Source organism: Leptodactylus fuscus, chromosome 2 (genome assembly GCF_031893055.1).
Source record: "Leptodactylus fuscus isolate aLepFus1 chromosome 2, aLepFus1.hap2, whole genome shotgun sequence".
Taxonomy (NCBI): Eukaryota; Metazoa; Chordata; class Amphibia; order Anura; family Leptodactylidae; genus Leptodactylus; species Leptodactylus fuscus.
In genome coordinates, this window is record NC_134266.1 from 168,427,341 (window position 1) to 168,447,009 (window position 19,669).

General features: G+C 44.3%; 1 protein-coding gene across 1 annotated transcript in view; it reads right to left on the reverse strand.

The window, feature by feature from the left end:
• Window positions 1-4,577: 4,577 nt before the first annotated feature.
• The window catches only part of GK (glycerol kinase), a 296,759-nt gene continuing 281,667 nt past the window's right edge, over window positions 4,578-19,669 (reverse strand). The window contains exon 22 of the transcript XR_012715085.1: window positions 4,578-4,588. The gene's annotated coding sequence lies outside the window, so the exon portion shown is untranslated. The remainder of the gene's footprint in view (window positions 4,589-19,669) is intronic.

A 19,669-nucleotide genomic window follows, 5' to 3' on the forward strand; every position in this document is an offset into this window, starting at 1 on the left:
GTTGGATCTATCTGAACTTATATTCCTGTTATGTTTCTATAGTTATTATATTCATATTGTTTATAGGTCTGACAATAGTCAATGTATATGCTTTCTATAAGATCTGAAGGGTATTTCCTTACAGTAGTGAGAGATAGGGACAGACATCCCACCCTGCATTCCCTTTGTCTGGAGCTGTTTCAAGGGGGGACTATTAAGGTCATGTGTATATACATGCTGGTAACCATACCTGTTTTACTGCCAATGAAACATCTGGAGTCAAACTAGGCATATTTGGCTCTGACTTCTGCATGGAAAACTCAACCACACCCTCCTCCTCTCTCCAAAACCGACTAGCTATAGATATGATCACAGCAGAAAGAGGTGGAGTCTGCTCCATGATTGGTGAAGAATGTTGTACTCACATTCCAGATAGCACTGTGTAGAGATTTCAGGGAAAGAAAAATATAATTTAGGGGGGAATGTGAAGGTAGACCATGTCCATTCTTATTTTTATACATGCTTTATACTGCTTAAGAAATTATATTTTTCTTTGTGCAACGTTTATACATTAAGATGGCGCCCGTATCCAGTACCGCACCCAGATGCTGACGCACATGATCGTCATGTGGTTTACAAGAAAGACAGTATCATTTCTCGGGAAATCAAAAGCTAAGAGATGTTGAAATTTAAAAGCCAATGACTGATCGCCAGTGTATTCGGATACAAGACGTATATGCTTGGGGCCACACGATGGCTCAGTGGTTAGCACTGCAGCCTTGCAGCGCTGGAGTCCTTGGCTCGAATCCTGCCAAGGGCAAAAAAAAAAACAAACATCTGCAAGGAGTTTGTATGTTCTCCCCGTGTTTGCGTGGATTTCCATCCCATACTCCAAAAGACATACTGATAGGGAAAAATGTACATTGTGAACCCTACGTGGGCTCACAATCTACATTTAAAAAAAAAAAAAGACGTATATGCTTACAGCCTGCCATTATCTTATCTTTCTTGCATTCCTGTATAAAAACTGTAACTTCCTCAGTACTGTGTGAGCAGCCAGAGCGTCCAGCATGGCCTGAGATTGAAACTGAACCACCTTGTGTCAGAGTCTCTCTTACCAAGCGCGCACATGCATGATTGATTTGGAGCAGGTGACTGACCACTGGAAGTGACCCGTATTCTGGCGGAGGTCACTACCTCAACATTAGAACTGGGACTTCATCAGTGTAGTAGTTCTAGCACCTGGCCTTTCTGAAAACTGGCCACTGATGATCAGAACATTGAGCCTGTGGGCCATGAAGGCTATGTATTCTCCCTGCCCATAATTGCTCCCTGCCCATAACTTCTTCTAGTGCCACCACCATCGAAGCTTGACTTAGACCTTTCCCAGGCAGGTTTTCTGGATGTTGGGACTGTACAATAGATGGAATTGTTACTATGGCAGCTGCCACCACCCCTTTTCTTCTAATGTCGTCCTGTCACCATTACCCGGTTATCAGCTCTTATCTGAATTATCAGATTCATTTTTTTTTCTTTGTGAAACTACTTTGTGGCTATTGGTGAGGCTGCCAACACCAGAAGTATTGTTGCTGTTGACACCCACATTTTTATTGTTCATACTTGTGGATGGAGTTATAGTAGCACAAGTGTTTCCTCCTCCTCTTACAGTATATTATATGGGGAAGGTAGCTCGGTAGCAGCAATTGTGCAGACCCAAACAGCCAGAGACAGGGACACAAAATGTGGTGCAAACAGATTTATTTACAAAAAAACAGCAAAATAAATAAACCTAACTCTAACTAATACAGAATAAGGCTAAGTGTATGTGTGGCTTACTTCCAGCCACACGCTCAAACAAAGCACAAATCCTAGTTTGGTCTCACAAAAACTCAGCTCTCCAGGACAGACCCAGGCACCTTCTCCCACTCCAAGGATCTGCCCTGAAGTGCAGGCTTTTATGGGCCAGTAACAAGCATAGGACCCACACCTGGGGCTGAGGCCTACTCAAGACCCACATTGGACCACATATATGTCAGAAATCCGGGAGAGATATACTGTGACTCCAGCACTCTGCCTGTCACCTTCTCACAATTACTACATTAATGTATGCTGCTTGCACGTCATAATAATATTATTAACTGTAGTTGGTTTATAGTACTAATATGTCTTTATAGTTTCATTTAACCTTCTAATAGCATCTTCAGTTTTTATTCTTGTACAGCAGTCCTCATAGCCAGCAGCACAGTATCATTTTCATTCATTTCATTCTAAAGATCTGAGTTGGTCCTAGTGGTAGGAAGTTGTCGAAGAATATTGCTTAACATTCAATGATTTTCGTAGTGTGCACCTCCCAACCCCCAAAGAACACAAAAAGGGATGTAGCACATTCAGCACATCCTGACAATATTGTTTACATAAATCATACTTCTAATCACACCTAATCTTTGCATAGCACCCCTTCCTACAACAAACAGAATATATCAGTTTGAAGGTCTCCTCTAGTCTGCTCAACACAGCACAGCAGGTGTGTTGATGTCACTGCAAATGATGGAGCAGAAAGTTTAACTATATTTATGTGTATCTTTGTTCAAATCCAACCAACTTCCCAAGACAGCAGCTGAAACCCAGGGACAGTCCCGCTGGATACAGAATCATGGCTGAAATTTTTACAGAAAATAAACTATTTATGCTAGAAAATTATTGCTATTATTTATGTTTTGTTATACACATGTTCATGTTGCTTGTATTTATTGGAACAACACAAAATTGTTGGCAGCTTTTCAAAATTTTGGTAAATTACTTTGTGTCAAGTATATGATGCTCAGTCAAACTCACCTGTGGCAAATAACAGGTGTGGGTGATAAAAATCCCACCTGAAAGCAGATAAAAAGTCTATAATTTGACCCAATCTTTGCATTGTGTGTCTGTGTGTGCTACACTAAGCACAGAACTAAGCACTAAGAAACAGAATCATAGAACTGTCTGAGGACTTGGGAACCAAAATTGTGGAAAAATATCAACAATCTCAAGGTTACATGAGCATCTCCAGAGATCTTGATGTTCCTTTGCCCACAGTGTGCAAAGTAATCAATAAGTTTACAAACCATGGCACTGTAGCTAATCTGCCTGGATGGGGACGGAATAGAAACATTGATGAAAGGTTGCAATGCAGGATAGTCCGAATGGTGGATAAGCAGCCTCAATCAAGTTACAAAGAAATACAAGGCATCCTGCATGCTCAAGGTGCATCAGTGTCTGCAGTGATTGGGGGTGGCATGGGTAACAGGGGCATGTGTACTGGGTGCTGAGTGCCAGAGGGGGCACCAACAAACCACTTTGCCTTGGTCTTTAAAGACAGGGCAAGGGCAGAAAATGGGATTTTTTGCCCCAGGTTCATGAAAGCCTAGATCTTGCTGTGCTTAAGATATAGAGTAGGAATTTGTGTGACCACTGAAAATTTTACAATGGCATAATGAAAGGTGCAAACAAACAATGACATTTGTTTTATAGTGGTTAAGAGCTACAGTTCTGATGGCAAAAATGCCCATTATCTGAGTGACTCCCATATGTTCTGCTGCTATAACATAAGATAACATAATGCAGTGATGAGCCAAGGTATTGTATGCGTTGCATGGACTTCTCTTCCCGTACTATGCTAAGACTTAAGAGACAAGATCTGATTCTCCTAAGCATTTCATGTCAGTTTATAGAAGTGTGCCTGTCCATCCACTATACTAATGGAGCGTGGTTAATATGAACATGCTCTTGGATGTAAGACAATCTTCCTGGGTAACTCCCTATCGGTAAGAAGATGGCTATAGATTTCCTCATTACATTTAGAATAATCTACACTACCTGTTAATAGGAACAATCTAAAGTGCATATTAGTACAGAGGTTTTACTGAATAAGAAAATCCCTGTGTTTATTAATACGTTACTAAGGGAAATAGTATTTCATTATACTGTACGTGGGCTTCCTGAAATAAATTGTATTTTGTCAGCAGCAGAAATTAATTTACTATTATTATATTTATTTTACAAGAAATAGGATAAGAAGGGCAAAATATTCTCATCCACTTAGATAAAAATGCAAATTTTTTCCTTTTTCTATTTTTCCTTTTGATGATTGACTCACATACAATGCTTAGCCTGGCTTGAGTCTGTGAGTCACAAATTGCATCCTATGGCCCTACTCGGATTAGCTGTGCTTTTTTTCACTGGCTTTTGACAGGAGCTGATTGATTGATTCTTTGTTTCAATAGTGGATGTGCGCCATCTGCTGGAGACAAGCAGACACTTCCATTCCCAGTTGTCTTATTAGACCTCATTAAATGTTTCATATGCCTCCTAGTGTTATAGTTAATACACGTAAACACATCTATTTATCTGGTAATGTATACGCATATCCATGTCATATGGTAGGATAATAATCTTTTAATCTCTTGCCTAGTGCCAATACTATATTTGTCTCTGATTTACCATAGTACCCTTGTATATTTTTGTACAGCAGATATTGGGCACTGCTTGGATATTGTTTGATGTTATATTCCCCAAACTTATTTACTTTATTTTTTATGACATCCATTGTGTGGTAAAGATGACCATTTACCTTTATTCTGCTGGTTAATGTGATAAAGCTTATACCAAATTTCTATAGTTTATTATGTTTAAAGGAAGTCTACCACCTCCCACCAAGTATATTCCACTGCTACCAAGACATTACAATAAGTAACATACTACTGTTGTGTATGTCCATTTTGAAAATTACATTACACTGGGGAGCTGAGATTCGACTTGACGCTGGAATTACAGTGATTATGGTCTGCCCTTGCACTGCCTCTTCTGCAATGTTCCAACTCACTGGAATTTCACATTTATCATGCTGGAGCATTTGCGTTAGTAGCATAAGGCGGTGAATAATTATTGTATGCAACAGACCAAAGGGACAATGTGCTATTTTGAGATCCACCAATGAATCATGATGGAAGTGTGTCGCCTTCTGAAGCTGGGACATCCCTTTATTACACTACTACAGTATTACACTACCGTTCAAAAGTTTGGGGTCACCCAGACAATTTTGTGTTTTCTAGGAAAACTCACACTTTTATTTATCAAATTAGTTGCAAAATGAATAGAAAATATAGTCAAGACATTGACAAGGTTAAAAATAATGATTTTTATTTGTAATAATAATTTTCTCCTTCAAACTTTGTTTTCATCACAGAAGGCTCCATTTGCAGCAATTCCAGCATTGCAGACCTTTGGCATTCTAGCTGTTAATTTGCAGAGGTAATCTGGAGAAATTTCACCCCCAGGCTTCCAGAAGCCCCTCCCACAAGCTGGTTTGGTTTGATGGACACTTTTTGTGTGCCATACAGTCAAGCTGCTCCCACAACAGCTCAATGGGGTTGAGATCTGGTGACTGCGCTGGCCTCTCCATTACAGATAGAATACCAGCTGCCTGCTTCTTCCCTAAATAGTTCTTGCATAATTTGGAGGTGGTTTTGGGTCATTGTCCTGTTGTAGGATGAAATTGGCTCCAATCAAGCGCTGACCACAGGATATGGCATGGCGATGCAAAATAGAGTGACAGCCTTCCTTATTCAAAATCCCTTTTACCTTGTACAAATCTCCCACTTTAACAGCTTTACCAAAGCAACCCCAGACCATCACATCACCTCCATCATGCTTGACATATGGTGTCAGGCTCTTCCAGCATCTTTTCAGTTGTTCTGTGTCTCACAAATGTTCTTCTGTGTGATCCAAACACTTCAAACTTTGATTTGTCTGTCCATAACACTTTTTCCAATCTTCCTCTGTCCAAGGTCTGTGTTCTTTTGTCCATATTAATTTTTTCCTTTTATTAGTCAGTCTCAGATAAGACTTTTTCTTTGCCACTCTGCCCTGAAGGCCAGCATCCCAGAGTCGCCTCTTCACTGTAGACATTGACACTGGCATTTTGCGGGTATTATGAAGATGCCAGTTGAGGACCTGTGAGGCATTGATTTCTCAAACTAGAGTCTCTAATGTACTTGTATTGTTTCTCAATTGTGCAGCGGGGCCTCGCATTTCTCTTTCTACTCTGCTTAGAGCCTGTTTGTGCTGTCCTCTGAAGGGAGTAGTACACACCGTTGTAGGAAATCTTCAGCTTCTAGGTAATTTTTTACATGGAATAGCCTTCATTTCAAAGAACAAGAATGGACTATCGAGTTTCACATGAAAGTTATCCTTTCTGGCCATTTTGAAAGTTTAATTGAACCAACAAATGTAATGCTCCAGATTCTCAACTAGCTCAAAGGAAGGTCAAGTTTATAGCTTCTCTAACCAGCAAAACTTTTTTCAGCTGTGCTAACATACTTGCACAAGGGTTTTCAAGGGTTTTTTAAAACATCCATTAGCTTTCTTACACAGTTAGCAAGCACAATGTACCATTAGAACACTAAAGTGATGGTTGCCTGCAAGGGCTTACAGCCCATTAGGGAAGAGGGATAGAGATAGAAGGTGAGGGGAGAGGCTGTTCAGATTGTAGTGTGATGGCAGTAGTGTTATTGGGGGTTGTAGGCCTTCCTGAATAGGTGAGTCTTCAGGGCCTTCTTGAAGCTTGTGATTGTGGGGGGTCAGTCTTATGTGTCTTGGTAATGAGTTCCAGAGTATGGGGAATGCATGGGAGAAATCTTGGAGATGGTTGTATGAAGAACATAGCAGAATAGGAGATCTTTGGAAGATCGGAGGTTACGTGTGGGCAGGTAGAGGGAGATTAGGTCAGAGACAGGATGTAGATGGATTTATATGTTAGTGTTAGTAACTTGAACTCTACTTGGTAGCCAGTGAAGGGATTGGCAGAGGGGAGTGGCCGATGAAGAACTGTGGATGAGGTGTATTAAGCAGTACAGTTTAAGGTGGAGCAGAGGGCGGGGGCGAGAGTATTCACTGGGAGGCCATGGAGAGGAGTGCTAAGTATTCTAAGTAAGCAGGAGATTATGAGGACATATACTAGCATCTCTGTAGTTTCTGGGATCAGGAAGGAGCAAATTTGATGGATGTTCTTGAGTTGGAGACGGAAGGACGTGTTGAGAATTTGCATATATGACTTGAAGGATAGGTCAGAGTTCAAGGTTATCCCAAGGCAACTGACCCGTGGGACGGGGTAAGCGTGGTTCCATTAACTTTGATAGACGGGTGAGGTAGAGGGGCCGTACGAGGTGGGGCGAAGATGATGAACTCTGTTTTCTCCATGTTGAGTTTGAGAAAGCGGGAGGAGACAAAGGAGGCTATGGCTGCAAAACACTCTGGAACTCTGGACAACAGAGAGGTAATGTCTGGTACAGAGAAATGTATTTGAATGTTGTCAGTATAGCAAAGGTATTGAAAACCATGAGATTCTATGAGTTGGCTGAGGCCGAGGGTGTAGATGGAGAACTTGAGGGGTCCTAGGACGGAGTCTTGGGGGACACCTACAGAAAGAGTGTATGGCAAGGAGGTGGTATGTGAGTGGCAGACACTGAATGTGCGGTTGGTGAGGTATGAAGACATCCAGGAAAGGGCCAGGTCTGAGATACCAAGGGATGAGAGAGTTTCTAACAAGAGGGAGTGGTCGACTGTGTCAAAGGCAAAGGAGAGATCAAGGAGGAGGAGGACAGAGTAGTGACGGTTGGCTTTGGCAGTTAGAAGGTCATTAGTGACTTTGGTTAGGGCAGTTTCTGTGCAGTGATGGGGTCTGAAGCCTGACTGAAGTCTGTCAAAGAGCAGGTTGGATGAAAAATAGGACGATAATTCAGAGTGGACGTGTTGCTTCAGCAGTTTTCAGGTGTATGGGAACAGTGAGATGGAGCGATAGTTGGCTAGAGAGGAACAGTTTCTTAAGTATAGGTGTGATGGTGGTATGTTTGAAGGCGGAAGGGAAAGATCCATTGGTTAGGAATAGGTTGAAGAGATGGGTTAGGGCCGGAGTAATGACTTCAGTAAATTTGGGGATGAGATGTGACTGAATTGTGTCAAGTGCACAGTAGGTAAATTGGGATTTAGAGATTAGGGCTTTTCATCAATGACGGTGGTTTAAAGGTTAATGATGAAGAGAACCGAGCAGTTGGGTAGAGTGGATGTAGGGTGAGACTGTCTCTGATGATGTTAATTTTGTTTTTAAAATAAGAGGCAAATTCGTCAGCTGAGATAAGTGACGGAGGGGGCACAGGATTGCAATTGACCGAGGCATCTGATGAGTAAAATGTCTGCAATTAAATTGCAGATATTGTCACCAGGTTTCTGCTTGTAAAATAGTAGAGACCCATTGGCATTGGCAACTACTCAGCTTCTGATCAGTCACAATGTTTAAAGTCATGACATCAGCACAGTTTTGCTGTGACATTTCTGTGACATTTGCTAGTTAATTGACTTCCATTCATTGCAGCTGCTATAAAGTACATACACCCTGCTGTACAAGAAGGAAGTACAATTCTCTACTTTAAACTTCCAGGATTGAAGTTATCACCAATCTCATTTGTTAATGGGGTTATTCATTTTATTTTCTTTTAAATGATAGCCTATCATATGCCTAAGATAAGTTATTAACTTTATTTCCGTGGGGATCCCTGCCGATTACCTGGTTTCACAGAACCTCAATTCCCAGCATTATGTACAGTAAATGCCATAAGTTGCAGTGCTCATACTTTCTCTTTTTTTCTCTATGGCAGATGTTACGAGTAGCCAATCTGAACAGCACGCTCCATAGAAATGAATGAATGCACCTGGTACTTCCGCTTTGACGGCGGCCGGCCGCTTAACCCCCCGCGTGCCGGCTACATCCATTCATTTCTATGCGAGCGTGCTGTTCGGATCGGCTGATCCCAACAGTACTCGCTCATCTCTAGTTACGAGCATTTTAGAGGCATCCCATAAGCTTGAATGAAACACCACTGTAAAACTCATATAGGACATCAATTTTAAAAGCACCACACCTTTAAAGTGATGTGTCCTCTGTATAGTACGGTCAATATTTGTACTCATTACTGTACTGTAACAGTTTGGCATTGTGGGAATGTCCAGTACTCCATGACATACTGCTATACTACATTTATTTCAAATTTAAAAGGGAAAGGGGGTTGATTTGAGTTTTTAAGGTTTTATTGATATATTAATATTGTTAAAAACTTTTCATAATTTTTTAATTTTTTTTTAAACTATTATTACCCCCTGGGGAACTTGAACATACACTGAAATACAACCATACTGAGGGGCCACACGGTGGCTCAGTGGTTAGCACTGAAGCCCTGCAGCGCTGGAGTCCTGGTGTTCAAATCCCGCCAAGGGCAAAAAACCATCTGCAAAGAGTTTGTATGTTCTCCCCGTGTTTGCATGGATTTCCATCCCATATTCCAAAAAGACATACTGATAGGGAAAAAATGTACATTGTGAGCTCTATGTGGGGCTCACAATCTACAAAAGAAAAAAAAAAATACAACTGTACTGCAATCTATGGGCTCTATGTTACTTTTCAGGCTGATCACAAACCAACCTCAATAAGAATATTCTTATGGCAGACCTGGAAGCCGTCACAAGGACAGGAGATCGAAGGAGCTGTCCTGTAACATAGAAGGTAGAGAGCTTGGTGGGACAGCCCTGGGGGCAATTTTTTGACCTAGAGGAGAAGTTAGCCACACAATCCCTGGGAATTATCACCGGGTCTCCACTGTATATATTTAACCCCTTCCCACTGGTGACATTTTTTGATTTTCGTTTTTGACACCCCACCTTCCAAACCCCATAACTCTTTTATTTTTCCATTCACAAAGGGCTTAATGTTTATGGGACAAATTATTCTTCATAACGTGGTACCATTTATTATTCTATACAATGTACTTTCAAGCTTGACAAAAATTCAGAAAGGGTGGAAATTGAACAACAAAAAAAATGCATTTGTACCACTTTCTTGCAGACTTCGCTTTTACAGCATTCACTCTGCAGCCACAATTACGTCACCTATATTATATGTTTTGGTACGATTCTAGGGATACCAAATTTATATATTTTTATTTACAAATCAGCCCTTTAAAGGGATTCTACCATTAAAACCTTTTTTTTGTGGATAAGACGTCGGAATAGCCTTTAGAAAGGCTATTCATCTCTTACCTTTAGATGTGGTCTCTGCTGTGCCCTTCCTTAGAAATACCTTTTTTACCGGTATGCAAATGAGTTCTCTCGCAGCGATGTGGACGGGCTCCAGCGCTCAAACAGTGATGGGGGCATCCCCACCGCTGCCAGATAAGTGTCTTCAGCGCCGCCTCCTTCTTCGTCTGCAGCGTCATCTTCAATGTCTTCTTCCAGCGCAGGCTCGTAACTTTTAGGCCTCGGGCCTTGGGCAGAGCAGACTGCGCACAGGCCACGGGAAAATGGCTGCTTGCACAGTATTGTTAGCGGCCATTTTCCCGTGGCCTATGCGCTTGCGCAGTCTGCTCTGCTCAAGGCCCGATGCCTAGAAGTTACGAGACTGCGCCAGAAGAAGACATTAAAGATGACGCTGCGGACGAAGAAGGAGGCGGCGCTTGGAGACACTTCTCTGGCAGTAATGGGGACACCTCCATCGCTGTTTGAGCGCTGGGGCCCGCCCCCATCGCTGCAAGAGGACTCATTTGCATACCGGTAGAAACCGGTATTTCTAAGGAACGGTGCAGCTGAGACCACGTCTAAAGGTAAGAGACAAATAGCCTTTCTAAAGGCTATTCCGACGTCTTATCCACAAAACAAAAGGTTTTAATGGTAGAATTCCTTTAACAAAAATCTAAAACTTTGCCAATTTTTATTTTTTTTTTCTAAAAAACCGCCATATTCTGACACCCATAATTTCTTTTATATTTCCGTGTACGGGGAGACATACAGGTCTTTTTTTGGGTCCCGATGTACTATTTAGTTATACCATTTTGGGGAATGTCTATTGATGTGATCACTTTTTTTTCAAATTTTTTGTTGCACATTTTGCTGCGGTTTTTTGATTGAAAGTCAGGAGTGAAGTAGAAGTATAAGTGCTTCCTATATGTTTCCCATTCCTATTGTAGCCATTCTTGACTTTGGTTCAAAAACACACAGCAGAATCTGCAACAAAAAAGCTGTGTTTATGCAACCTGGGGCCTCAGCCTAAAGCCCCTTGCACACAACTGTGTACTAGGTCATTGTGCTATCTGGGTCTTGACTCATTCATTTCTTTTCTTTTTTTTTTTTGAAAATTTAGTTTTTATTAAAGAAAGTTATTCAATACATACAAAAAAAAAAGAACAAACCAGCAACAGGTCCAAAGTAGCAAACATACAGAAGTCCATAGTCCATGGAGGGAAAAGAACAGGAACAATATTAGTAGTAGCGGGAGCCAGCTTGTGGAGCGCACTACTGGGATACACTAGGAGGGGGGCGTGGCTAGCCGGCTAGGAGTGCGGACGTGTTCGCTGGAGCTCCCGGTGATCCTGCCCGAATCTCCTCGGCATCCCTACCTACCTTACCTGCCTTGGGTCAGTGGCACTTTGTGGTCTCCCCCGGACCCCTGGAGACTGTTTCGCTGGACCATTTTCCCTCCCTGAGAACTCCGGCGGACTCCTTGCGGCCTGCGGCCTACTCACCGCTCCGAAGCGCGCCGCCATCTTGGTGTCCGGGCCTTCTTCATCCTCGTGCTGTGCGGCGGTCGGGTCCCGTCCTGCTTCCTCCGGATCCTCCCTGGAGGTGAGCGGAGCCCATCCAGCTGTGGGGCACTGGTTTGCTGTGCTTCTCCGGTCCTCCTGCGCTAGTGGAAGCCGGCGTGTAGCCTGCGGCCTACAGCCGGATGTGGGACGGCGGCCATTTTAAGTGGACCCTGCGGTGTTACTCCTATCCTGGACTGCTTTAACTGCTGCACTGCCTGCTCCCACCTGCTGTGGATTTCCTGCTGCCTGTGCACCTGTGTTGAGGACATACTGTGATCTCCTCCTGCTCCTTGCACCACTGCCTGCCACTGCTCTCTCTGGTCCTGGAGTTATAAGTAAGTGACTGTTTGCTGATACTGATTGGGGAGTCCAGGAGAGTGCTGAGCCCCTACACCACCATCAGAGGGGGCTCCTCTCCTCTCCCCTAGGCTGGACTTTGTGTATCACCTGGCTTACACCCTGCCTTTCTGGTTGAGCCCTTTGTGAGTGCTGAGCCCCTACTCCAACATCAGGGGGGGCTCCTCACACTGGGCTCCCATGGAACTGTACTTGCCTGTGTGTCTCCTCTGCATACCACTTCTTTAAACATGCTTGATTAAACCACCAACAGTGTCACCTCTGGCGGCTCTCAGCTGATTGTTGGGCTTCCTGCTGCTCGACCCCCATGTCCTTGCCGGATCTTGCTGCTGTGTGATCTGCGGCGCTGCTCTGCAAATTTTGTACCGGTCACATCAATTTGCTCTTCTATCCTGATATCCTCAGTTGCGTACCTGACCTTTCCTGCTGTTGCTATTATGCCTCGAAAGAAACCATCCTCTTCCAAAACCCCCAGGAAGCTTTCTGACTTTTTCTCAAGCACCATGTCGCACTCTTTGCCTTCCTCACCGTCAGGCTCCCGCTCCCCAGCGAAGTCGCCTCCACGGTCTGAACTGATGGACTCTTTGCCTGTGGAGGGTTCCCCTGCAGCCGAGCGTCCCCCCCGTACTGGTCGATGGTGGTAAGAGAAGTTTTGCTGTGTCCCCTCAGAGTTCTCCTTCTGGTAAAGAGCCGGTGTGTAAACGAGTCGCTGAGGTCCTACCTGCCTCTGGTGTTCTCTCTGATTTTGCTCACTCAGATATCTCTGACTTCCCAGCTTCCTCAGACCCTGTAACGTGTGATACTTTGAAAGGGATGCTCGTTCTCCTGCAGGCGGGGATTAACAAGACTGTCTCCTCTGTGGTGGGCAACTTGCGACAAGACATCGACGCTTTGGGGGAACGGACTGACCATCTTGAGAATAAGATGGAAGAATTTTCATCTGCTCACAATGAATTGGTTGACGCCCATAACACCCTTGAGGCGGAGGTCAGATGGCTCAAAATTAAGGCTGCTGATGCTGAGGACCGGTCTAGATGCAATAACATTAAGATTCGTGGTGCCCCTGAGGATGTGGCATCGGAGGACTTGGTGGCCTTTGTTCAACGTCTCTTTAAGAAAATTCTACCACAGCTTACTGATCTGGAGCTCACTCTGGATCGGACTCATCTTATTCCAAAAGCGAACTCTGCTCCTGTAGATGTCCCGAGAGATGTTCTAACGAGGGTCCATTTCTATCAAGTTAAGGACTCGATTCTTGCGGAAGCCAGGAAATGTGGTACCTTACCAGCTCCGTTTGCATCCATTTCCTTGTTCCCCGATTTATCCGCAGCTACTATGCAGGCCAGGCGTGAACTGGCTCCCATTACCAAGATCCTCAGAGACAGGGGCATACGGTATCGTTGGGGCTTTCCTACCAAGCTGCTGATTCCCCGCAATGGGGTTTTCCATTCCGTCCCTGATGTGGAGGCGGGCATGTCCCTCCTCCGTAAATGGAAGCTTGCCCCTGCTGACTCTCACTCATCTGTTCCTGAATCCTCAGTGCGGCCCTCCCATCTCACTAAGGAATGGACTGTGGTGGGTGGTCGTAAGTGAACCCTTTATCCGCTTCGGCGGACTGACTCGCCTTGCCCAACATTGATTTGTCTATATTGTTTGATTTAGGTGACCTGTGTGCCTTCCTCATACTCACTCTCACTGAGTGCTACTGACCTGTTTCCCCCCCAGCTGATTACTTTTGGTTATTCTGTGTTTTTTGACACTATGCTATTTTGTTTGCATTCTTTGTTTTTGTTTCATGCCTGGAATGTTGTATGGTTATTATGCCTGTTCATACATACTTTATGCATCCTTGTTTTTTTGTGTAGCCACCTGGGTCTTCCGCCATTTTTCTTTAGTTTGTTACTATGGTACTCCGTATATCTTCACTTAATGTTAGGGGTCTGAATAGCCCCTGTAAACGGAGTTCTGTCTGGAGGGAGGCCCGTCGCCTTCGCTACGATGTGCTTTTTCTCCAGGAGACTCATTTCTGTGCTGATAAAAGCCCTAAGTTCTCTAACCCTTCTTTTCCTCATATATATCAGGCTTCCTGTAATGCTAAGCGTAAGGGTGTTCTTATTGCTGTGCGGGATTCTGTAGCTTTTTCCCTTGACTCCACTTTAGTTGATCCCTGGGGGTCGGTTTTTGGGGATTAATTGCCTTATTAATAATGTTAAATACACTTTGGTAACTGTCTATCTCCCGAATCGTTCCCAGGCGCAATATTGGAAATCTGTGCTCTCCAAGATCCGAACTTTTGCTACTGGTATGTTGATTATTGGTGGGGATTTTAATTGCTTAGTAGATAACTCTCTGGACTCTTCCAACCCCAAGAGACGCTCCCCTATATTATCCTCCTCTTTGATTGACCAGGGCCTTTATGACGTCTGGCGTTGTCAACATGGCGGGGAACGAGATTATAGTTATTTCTCTTCTTCGTCCTCTTCCTATTCCCGTATTGATTTTTTCCTTACTGATAAAATTGGGCTGATGCAGGCGGAATCTACTGATATTGGGCTGATCACTTGGACTGATCATGCTCCGGTGTCTCTCTCCTTACATGAGAAATTCTCCACTGCTATGCCTACCCAATGGCGCTTGAATGAGTATATCTTAGATCATCCCTCCTATGGTGAGCACCTTCGTGAAGCCCTGAGGGAATATTTTTCCCTCAATTCCCCCTCCGTGTCAGACCCTCATGTGCTCTGGAATGCCCATAAGGCATATATGCGAGGGATGCTTATTCAGGCCTGCGCGAGAGCTAAAAAAGAACGGTCTAAAGACATAGATGCTGCACTTCGCTCCCTATCCTCCCTCTCCGCAATTAATAAGCTTAATCCTACCCCCATTGTCTATGCAGAGATTAGGCAATGTCAACTCCGATTGCAGGGCCTTCTGGCTTGCCAACAGGACTTAGCTTTTAAGCGTTTTCAATGTCAGGCCTACGTACATAATAGTAGGGCTAGTGCCTTTTTAGCCAAAAAGATCAAACAGTCATGCCCCAAAACCCGTATTGCTCACCTCGTGGATGACTCGGGTAATAAAGTAATTGACCCCCGCCTCATTGCAGAACAGTTTCGCTTATATTATAAGTCTCTGTACAACCTTAGGGATGATCCCCAGACATACCAGCCATCTAAGGAGGACATAGATAGATTCCTAGACTCTGTGGCCCTGCCCCGCCTTTCCCCTGCACAATCTGTCTCCCTGGCCTCGCCTATCACCTTGCTTGAGGTTACGGAAGCTATAGCCTCACTGAAGTCACTAAAGTCTCCTGGCCCTGACGGCTTCTCAGGGATCTATTACAAGAAATACGCAGATATTCTATCCCCTCATCTTTTAGCTGTGTTCAGGAAGGCGGCGGAGGAACAATGCTTTCCGGAAGAAATGTTGTCGGCCACTATAGTGACCATCCCTAAACCCGGCAAATCTCCCACTGCCCCGGCTAATTTTAGACCTATTTCCCTTCTGAATACAGATATCAAATTGTATGCTAAAATCCTTGCTGAGTGGTTGCTCCTCCTTCTGCCCCAGTTAGTTAGTCCTGACCAGGTAGGTTTTGTGTTCGGCAGGCAGGCTCCAGACGGCACACGGAGGTTCATAGACCTTATTCAAAAAGCCGAAAAAGATGGTACGCCTTCTTTGCTTCTAGCTTTGGATGCTGAGAAGGCTTTTGATAGGGTCCACTGGGATTACTTAGACAGCCTTTTGGATAAGTTTGGTATGGGGCCAGTCTTTAAATCTGCTATTCTAGCTCTGTACTCCCACCCGTCGGCTCGTGTGCTCTCATCGGGCTTCTTGTCTGAGCCCTTTCGGATCTCGAATGGTACCCGCCAGGGTTGTCCTCTTTCCCCTATTATCTTTGCGCTGGTGATGGAGCCCCTGGCGGAGTCCATTCGGTCGGCAGAAAATATTGAGGGTATTACTGTGGGCCGCCAGCAGCATAAAATTGGCCTATATGCTGATGATGTTATACTGGCCCTGACTTCCCCTGGTCCCTCCTTGAGTGCTGCTACGGAGGTCCTACAGAGATTTGGTAAAGTTTCTTATTATAAGGTAAATTCCTCCAAATCACAGATCTTGCCTGTTATCATCTCTCCCTCGTTGAGACGGGATCTCAGTATTCAATTCCCCTACCAATGGAATGATTCCCGTATAGCTTACCTTGGCATCTCCCTGACGGCCCCCAGTTCGGATCTGTTCTCTGCCAATTATATCCCCCTTCTGACCAAAATTACTTCTCTCCTTGCCTCCTTCTCACAACCGATGTTGTCTTGGGCTAGCAGAATCGCCATTGTCAAAATTATGGTGTTACCTCTAATTTTGTATATGTTCCGTACAGTCGCCATCCCCCTCCCTGCCTCATATTTTACTAAGCTTCAGTCTATTCTTTCCAATTATATATGGGAGGGTAAGAGGTCCAGGGTCCGACTTAAGGTGATGACGCGTCCTTGGTCCCATGGGGTGCAGGCGTCCAAGATGTTAGAAAATATTATATGGCGTCTATCCTTGATCAACTTAAGGTTGGGTGGGATGAGACTTCTAAATGGCGTTGGGCCAAAATTGAGGAAAGCCTTCTAGATGCTCCGCTTATGAGTATTTTACGTCCTAAGGATTTGAGCCCCCCCATCACTTCCCCTCCCTTGCTGAGGATCAGGGCCTCAGTGTCTGCTTGGCGTTACTTTTTGTCATATACCTCCAGGGAAGACCTAGTCCCTTTGTCGAAGTTACCCCTATTATATTTGACCTCTTTTCTCCCCCAGTTGCGACTCCGTGGATGGGTCTCTAGGGGTCTCTATAAAGTGGCTCATCTGTATACTGATGACGGGTTTAAGTCGTTCTCCATGTTGCAGGAAGAGTTCCAGCTCCCTAAAACAGACTTCTTTAAATACTTGCAGTCGCGTCATTTTTTTCAATCCTACGAGCCCTCTAGATTGACCTTTCCCAGGCTAGCCTTAAAACTGTAGAATAGGTCCTCGCCTGTTAGAGGTGGGTTATCTGTGTTTTATGGCTTTTTCTCTGTCCCCCCGGAGCGGGTCAAGCCTCTTCACCTGCTCCGTTGGGAAGCGGATCTTGCCAGACCCATCCCTCTGTCGGACTGGTACACGGCAGCTGGGTTTGTTAAGCGTGTATCTAAGGGGGCGTCTCATTGGGAAACGGCCTTGAAAATTATGCTGCGGTGGTATAGGACCCCGACCCAAATGGCGCACATTGATTCTTCTTGTTCCAGACTCTGCTGGAGGGGGTGCGGCCAAGTAGGTTCCTTCTTGCATTTGTGGTGGGACTGCCCTCCAGTTCAAGCCTTCTGGATAGCGGTATTTCGCCTCATGTACACCATAGCCGGTTTTGATATCAGTCCTCCTGGTCTCGCCCTTTGCTTCTTAGACGTTGGTAGTTTTCCCACAGAGATGCAGGTTGTTCTGGGCCAGATCGTGCTTGCAGCTCGGGCCATGATCGCTCGTCAGTGGAAGTCCGCCCTTTGTTTGACCGTAGCTGAACTACTCCACCATGTGAACTTGGCATGCACCTTGGAGCGTCTGTTGTCCAACAAGAACCACACTTACGCCAAGTTTCGATCCCAGTGGTCCCTGTGGATCTCGTATGTGGAGACTAATCAGGGAGTTCTTTCTCCTCAGCCTCAGGCTGCTCCCGTGGGGACCCCTTGATCACTATCTACCTACTATGTTGTTATCCCAGGTGGCTTTATTTTCTTTTCTTTTTTGGATGTACCTTGTGTTTCTTTAGTACTGTATTCAGGTATGCGGTTATGTTGTTTATGTTATTGTTTGGTTTTCTTGTTCTCTTCTGTTCCTATTCCATCCCCCCTATTCTTTCTTTTCTCCTTTCCCTTCCTGTTCTTCTCTGGTTGTGTTCCCTTCCTCAGTCCTTTCATGTCTCCTCGTAGAATTGGTGTCTTTGTAGCGTTTGTATATCTGGTCCTTTGGTCTTTGTTTATTTGGTCATGTTCGTGTCATTCATGTATTTGGGTTGCAACCCGGAGTTCCAACTTGTAATTCCTGTTCTACTGATTGGACCTATGCTGATTCTTCTTATGTTTGTAACTGTTTTCTTATTATATTGTAAAAGTTTCTTTCTTTTCAATAAAAATCATATTTAAAATAAAATACTGGGATACACTAGGAGAACAGAGTCAGGTTCAGGCAGGGGGATCTCCCCTGTCCTCCATAAAGGAGAACCAGAGGGCCCACCAGGAGCAAAAGCTAGAAAAAGTGTGGTTTTTGGTGGCCAGCATCCGCTGCAGGGTGAAAGCCAGGTCCACATGACGAGTAAGCTCACTGATTGTTAAGCAAGGAGTAAACTTAAACTGACTCACTATCATAGATCTAGCTGCTAGCAGGATTTGGCCCAACACCACATGAATGCCTGTGGGAAAAGACCCAGTGTCCAAAAAACAGAGCACCAACCCCGGGGAGGGAGAAATAGGGAGACCAGCTACAGAGGACATAAAATGGAAGACAGAGGTCCAAAAGGTACGGATCGTGAGACATTCCCACCACATATGTAGAAGGGTTCCTCCGCATCCCCTCCAGCAGAGTTTCGAGAATGAAGCATCAATATGCGCCAACTGTCTAGGAGATCTATACCAATGTAATAGGATCTTCTGAGCCGTCTCCCAGTGTGCCGCACCCTTCGACACCCGTTTGACAAACCCACAGGCTTCGTGCCATTCAGGCAGAGATATGGATTTAGCAAGGTCCGCTTCCCATCTCATAAGGCATAGAGGTTTGACTCACTCAGAGGGGGTAGAGAGAAAGGTATACAAAATTTGACTCATTCATTTCTGTGGGCCCGTGTACATGACCGTGAATTACACAGTTCCACAGTCCGGGCCGCAGAACTCAGGAAAAGTTCTATTTCTGTTTGGCTTTGCAGCCATACTTCTGTGGCTCTTATTCATTGAATGAATGATGCCGCATTTGCACTGGCCGTGCCATTCATTCACAGCCAGCGGCTAACCTATAGTCATGTGCAGCCCACCTAATAGATCCTCAAACACAAACAACCTCCTGTTAGACTCTATTTGCTGGATCCATTTTACCAATATGAAAAAGAACAACAAGTAGCTGATCTCCACCCATATCATGTGCCTGCTGTAAGTGCAGGAATCCAATTCTTCCTAGTACAAGTAAAATTCCAGGTGCAGCTTCAGTAGCGATAAAGTGAAGACCTAATATCTTCTTGTGGGAACACTTTAGCCACAGGAAGATCCACATCCACAGCGTGGTGGTGTTTATAGGGTGTATTGGAATTTTACTATTGTTGTGTGGGTTGCCAGCAGCCTCTGGTACATTAACCAGTCACACTTGTTTGCATTTTTGTGGTGCGAGTGTCTTGTTTGTTTTTTATACTTTTGCCAAATTGTTATGCTTGTAAAACTGTGGAATTGTCTCTTTGAATCCCAAGTCATGCTTCAATTTCCCTTCCCAAAAAATGCTCAGCTTCATTTCATGTATGTCTTAAATTAATTATGAGATGGAGAAGATGTCAAGTTGGATTTAGCAGATATGTGAAACATGAGCCTAAAATATCCTGCTTATATTGGTAGTTAGTATTTTATTAAGTATTTGAGATAATATTAACCCCTTCCCGCTGCTAATATTTTTCAATTTTTG